This window comes from Symsagittifera roscoffensis, chromosome 9 (assembly GCF_963678635.1).
Source record: "Symsagittifera roscoffensis chromosome 9, txSymRosc1.1, whole genome shotgun sequence".
In the NCBI taxonomy this organism is placed as follows: Eukaryota; Metazoa; Xenacoelomorpha; order Acoela; family Convolutidae; genus Symsagittifera; species Symsagittifera roscoffensis.
The window spans coordinates 7,576,664-7,582,913 of NC_087070.1; positions in this window are offsets into that span (position 1 = coordinate 7,576,664).

Consider the following 6,250-nt stretch of genomic DNA (forward strand, 5'->3'; position numbering starts at 1 on the left):
ACAACTTCAGCGGAATAAAAAACCTATTGATACAATTTGCTCAAATTGGGTTCATTTTGTTTTGAAAAATGTCAAACGCTGAAGAAAACAAGAAAACTTCTTAAAATTGTAAAACCTTTGACGCAATTTATTTCTTTTTTTTTGTAATTTTTAAGTTTTTCCAACAAAACTGTAAAAAAACTGAAGATCAGTTAATTAAAATTGAATTAATAAAAAAAGAATGAAGGATGAAATTCAGGAGGAATCAAAATAATTCATAGATAGAGAAATGAAAATTAGAGTTTTTATTATATTTTAGAGTCAATGAACGTAGTTGTTTTTTCATAAAAAGTCTTAAATCAGCATCGAACAGCAAAAAATTAAAAGTCACAAGAAACGTGATCAATGTATGCTTTCGAAGGCAGATTTCTTTATTCTCAAATTTTTTTTCAGTGGAATATAAAAGTTACCAAGTGATACGGTTTTCTCAAATTGCGCTGAATTGATTGCAAAAATGTCAGTCCCTGGACTATTTCCTTGCGTTTATTCACTCTTTTCCAAATCTCAGTGGACTGTTTTTGAAATTTGTAGCTTTTTTTATCCATTGTGCTAACACTCTTCAGAAACGAGTAGATTTTATCTCCATACATAGTTTTTGGGTTTTTATTTGAGCTCGTTCGTGTGTACCACGAGCTACCTTGGTTCTAAATCCTGCTGGACATTTTGTAAACAAATTTTAACTATACTCAAATTAATTTTAATATTAATTTAAAGCAGTGTCAAAAAAATGACTTGGTCCAATGTTTTTTACTTGGGTCCTAGTATGCATTATGGGTCGTGCATTCAAAACTCTAATGGCTGGCAAAATTGTTCTTTACATCGGCCCGGAGCTTGCATTGGCATTTATGGATATTTTTGTGGCCGATAATACTTTTGCAAGGTAACGGCGAAACAATTTTCGTAAGAGTTCATCAACTTTTTTGAATACATAATTCCGACTAGTTTTTCGACTCGTTTACAAAAAATATATAATTTTTAAGCAATTTCGGCGGAAGAAAACATAATCAAAGTTCTTAAATTGCGTTAGTTTGAGTTTTGAAAGTGTGAATTGCTCAAGGTTCTTGAAATTGAAAAAACTATGATTCGATTTATGTTCTTCTTTAAACTACTTGAATTTTTCCAAAAAATTTTTGTAAAAAAATGAAGATTAGACATTGAACACTGAATGATTCAAAACAAAAAAGCTGATAAAGCTTCTATTTGCGTGACTGATTCCACGAAATCAAATTTGCTATAGGCGAATAATTATCTATACTGATTCTTTGCAGTGTCAAGATATTAACACGATCAACTTTTTATTTATTTTGTTTATTTTGGTCTGCGTATAGATTTTGCGTCAGGTGTTGAAACTCGAATGGGGTCAAAAGTTTTCTTTATTAAGAGTAACGAAAGTAGTGAAGACTCTTCCGTAGGTCTCGAAGGCTATTTTTCACGAAAAAATCTTATAATGAGCAAAAAAATCTCTAATAACTACAGAATTGGATTCATACATATCGATGCATTTATGAATGCACTTGGTTATATGTTCAACTTGTCACTTCATCTGAAATTCATCTGCTGAAATTGACGTAAATAGCATTATCCAAATACTAATGTTGAAATGGCGCAAAAAAACGTGAAAGATTTCTAGTTTTGAGAGTGGAATGTAATGTTAAGATATCCAGCGGAATAAAAATTTCACTTGTTGATCGAGTTTTTTCAAGGTGGGTTTATGTTATCAAAAAAGCGCCAACCATATAGAACTTCAACGAGATTAAAAGGCATCTATTTTCTTCTTTGAAATTCGAAAGTTGAGATTTTTTCACAGAGTCATTGTTTTTTTTTGTGTTTACTTGCGTTTGCTACTCTTTTCCAATCTTCGATTGGCTATGTTTCTTGCTTTGGTGTTTTTTCATTGGCATTTAAGAATGTTGGATATTTTCGTAAGCAGTACTACTTTTGTAAATTAAAGGCGAGACATTGTTTCTGTATGTTCACCAATCTTCTTGGGTACTCAATTCCGACTAATTTTTCAACTCTTTTAGGAAGTATATTATTGTTTTTTGGCAACTTCAGCGGAATGAAACCCAATCAATTGGTCCAATTTGCTCAAAAATTTTTATTAGCAAGTTTCATATTATCTTTTGTTCCAGTTTTACGATAAGCATATAGAGAAGCCTTCGGTACCAACATACTCTTATTTTGAGGCAGAGCCCACCCATGCTCGTCCCGTTTCATTTTATTGTTTAACCTGAAAAAAATCAAGAAAGTTGAAAAAAATCAAATACCAATAAAAAGATAAACCTGAAGTGAAAGGAGGTTGTTTAAAAAGCGGTCATTTCTACAACCCGCCAGATCTTGAAGCCAAAATTACATCAGACTTATGTATCAATTGCTTTCGTTATATAGCTGTTGCATCACAGCGGTGACTATCTGTTTTTGTGTTGCATAAAAATATCAATTTTCGGCTTGTTGGAATGGCAATCTAATTTTTGGCTTGTTGATCTACTACCTATTGAAAACCAGAGAACAATTAAGCAACAGAGAACAACTGTTATAAATGACCCTATTCATAAGCGATCACCACGGAATTCGTAAATGCTCACCTGCGTATTCCGTAGATTTGCTTCTGCAATGTTAAACATTGGTCGTCAAATGCAAAAAAAAACAGGCACAATTTTTGTCATGGATTCCACAGCCCTTGTTTTAGTTGTGGGTCACTAAATCCGCATCAAAACTATACTCTAAAGAAATTAGCTCTTATTACGGATTCCGTGACTCCAATTTTAGTCCAATAACGTCGAATCAGCATGTGCACAAAACACACACCTAGGCCTCATAATACCGAAGTTCGTAAGCAATTTTTGTAAGCCGGCACTACCTTTGCAACGTTAAGGAGACACTTTTCTGCTTGTTCACTAATCCTTATTTGAACTTCTGTTAGTTCCGAATAAGAAATTTAAAAGCAATTTAATAGCTCCTCTGCGAATCGGAGATGATAAAATTTTGTTCGATTGGGTTTTTTTAGTGTGGCATAACAGTGGGTCAAGTGACGGACCACTGGATCTATGTGAAATGCAAGATGGACCATGAGTTGAATCTGCTTGAGAAACTGGGGGACTCCATCGCAAACCAGAATATGAACAGGCACAAAACATCCCCCTTCCCCTTCCCCTCAAACTTAATCATTATTCATTCCCGTCCCCGCATTCACTATCCCCTCTCCCTTATTTAAGCATTCAACCCCCCTTCCCTGCATAAGAACGCTTATTTCCTATTTCGGCTAGCACAGGTACACGTTTCGTACTAAAACAAGTTTTTCCAATAACAATGTGTTCTCACTGGCCTGTCGATGGTCATTCTACGCGTGAGCGATAACCACCGAGAGTTTTCGTGAACAGTTCGTGTCTCGGGAATCGTATAGCTCAAGCAAAATGTATGAGATTGATTGAGTGAGGGCCTTGAGCTTTCTGAATTAATCGAGTACAAAAATCGGAAATCCTTTGCTCTGTTTTACTACATGAATTTGGTCGACCTAAAAAACAATCGACAAAGTTTTCGAATTATTTTTGAAAATCCGCCGCTCTCCTCGAGAAAATCATAGGTCCGCGCCTGGGATTTTTAATGGGATGGAATCTATCGGTTTTTATATATCTAATAAAATTTTCTGAGGACAAGCAATTATTACATTAGAAAAAGATGAAAAAAAAAGGTTTTGAACGTGATTTAACAGATATTAGTCTGTTTCCTTGTTAATGCTAAGAATCAATTAACTCTTATTGTGTTTCTTTTATGGCAAAGTTTCATGAAGTTTTAGCAATTTTACGTGATATATTCTTTTTTTTAAACTTGCCAGCTGAAAAATTTTCAAAAACGTCATGATTTTTTGGTCTCCTTGACCTCATTGCATTTTGTCCTAATTTCGGTTAGCTTTCTGCTGATTGTTTGCGGTTTCACTTTTGATTTCTTTTAAATTCAATTTATATTGATTTGATAAAAAGAAGGCGTTATTACGTATATGACTTGGTAACAATCGATAATGACTTTTAGTTTCCAAAATGGACTTCATGTTTCAGAATTTCGTGTGGAAAAATTTGTTTCCTGTTTCCTGTTTCAGGAGTAAATTGAAGAAGGAAGCCAAGAAAATGGTAAAACATTATAAGGATGAGTTGGTTCGACTCGAAGCCTCTCTCCCAGTCTTCTCATCCGGGTGGTTTGTCAGACAGGCTGTTGAGGTTAGTGCGAAATATGAAATTAAATAATTTTGGCTACTAAAAGTTTGACTTTTTCTTTAAATTTTTTCAATTTTCATGCAAATCTAGTAGTAGTCCCAAAAAAATATATAAAAAGCTAGATTTAATCAGCAAAAATTATCATTTGCGTGTGCTTGGTCCGATTTTCATAATTTTTGATATCAAGAAAAATCATATTTGGTAACAAGGAAAGCCGGTTACTGTACGAGTAACACAGAATGATCCGACCATGTTCTTTAAAAAACTACGGTTTAGAAATTTTTTTTCAAGTGTATTTTTTTCTGTTTGAAAAGATCTGACGTAAAAGTATAATTTTGGCATATTAGACAGTCATAGTAATATAGGCAAACTGGACAAAAAATTTTGTAGAAAAATGACTAGAAAAGCTAAAAAAAAACTAAAGTTTTTTTTTGAAGTTTTTGGTTCCAAAAATGAAGCTAAAAAACTCCAAAAATAGTTTTCTTTGCTGAAAATTAAGCTTTAAGGCCTTAATTTAGGCATAATTCAGCTGTTGTAAGCCTGCAATTGCTTGTTTTATTCGCTCGAATTAAAACGAAAAATCAAATATTTCAAACCGGTTTTTTCTCAAAACATTTATATGTGGTTCGAATCTCGACTCAAACGCCGTTAATATGATTATCACTCAAACCAGTCCGATAACTATTTGTGGTACTTGATTTTGCGTGGAAAACAAAAAAAAACTAAAAACACCCGAATACAAAATTCCTCCACATTTTCAAAAGGTCGGAACAATAAAAAACTCCACCAATTTTATTCGTATTCTTACTCAAGTTTTTGCGACGGCAAAAATGGTAGCAAAAAAAGAGTGAAATTATTAAGTTTTCCATCTCATATCTAGGCGGAAATGGCCAAAGCACTACATGCGATGATAAGGCACCAAATGCGATTGGAAAATTTGGACAAACCGTCAATGGCAAATGACATGGCCAGGGTCATCACCCGCAAGGCTGTCCTCAAATCCGCCCTAGTCAGAGGAGAGGGGTGGTTCTACTTAGAAGAGGCCAAACGAGATGCATTTGCTTGGGATGAGTTAACAGAAAGACAGCAATACTCGCTTGACAACGAATAATGCATTGAAAATATTTTCACAACGTAATAAAAAAGCAATAACCAAAATTTTATACTTTGTACTATATTAGTTTTAACTTTTTGCTGCTCGCCCAAAGTTTTTAGAATTTCAAACTATTCTGGAAAAACTGTTTTTTTTAAGTTTCCGTGATGTCATTTTTTGTTTAATTTATGACGAGAGAAACCGTAATAAAGCAACGCTTTGAGGTGGCAGAAATACTCAGGGAGTTTTTCAGATAGTCGGTGCTGAAATTCTCAAACGTCGAATAAAAGTTATTTAAAACTATAAACAAACGAGGTTATGCAGTTGTTTGTGCAGATAGTCCAGAATGTTGCAACTTACGTAATTGTTGAAAAAAAAACATTCAATAGAATTTCATTTTTTTGAGTTCTTTGCCTTAAGTCGTAGCCGAGAAACTAATCGTTGAAAACTAGTCGCAAATGTAAATTAGGTTTTTATTGCGGCCAAAGTTTTTATACAAATTGTAATTGCTGTACAACTAAACTGTTGTCAACTTGTTAAGGGTAATGAACGTAGTTATGCAAATTTTGATATCAAATTTTGCAAATTCGTTTATGCAAGTTTTGATTTCAATTGAAATTCATTTGCTAAAAGTGACGTAAATAGCACTCTCCAAATACGAACGTGCAAATGGCGTGAAAAAAAAACGCGAACGATTTCTAGCTTCAAAAATGGAATTATTAAGAATCCCAGCGGACTAAAAATTTTACTTATTGACGAAAGTTTCTCAAGATGGGTTCATGTTATCAAAAAAGCGACAATCATAATTCGTTCTAGAAATTCGAAGAGTTTAAAGCATCTATTTTTTTCTTTAAAACTCGAAAGTTGAGACTTTTTTCAACAAAATCAGTGTTTTTTTATGGTTACT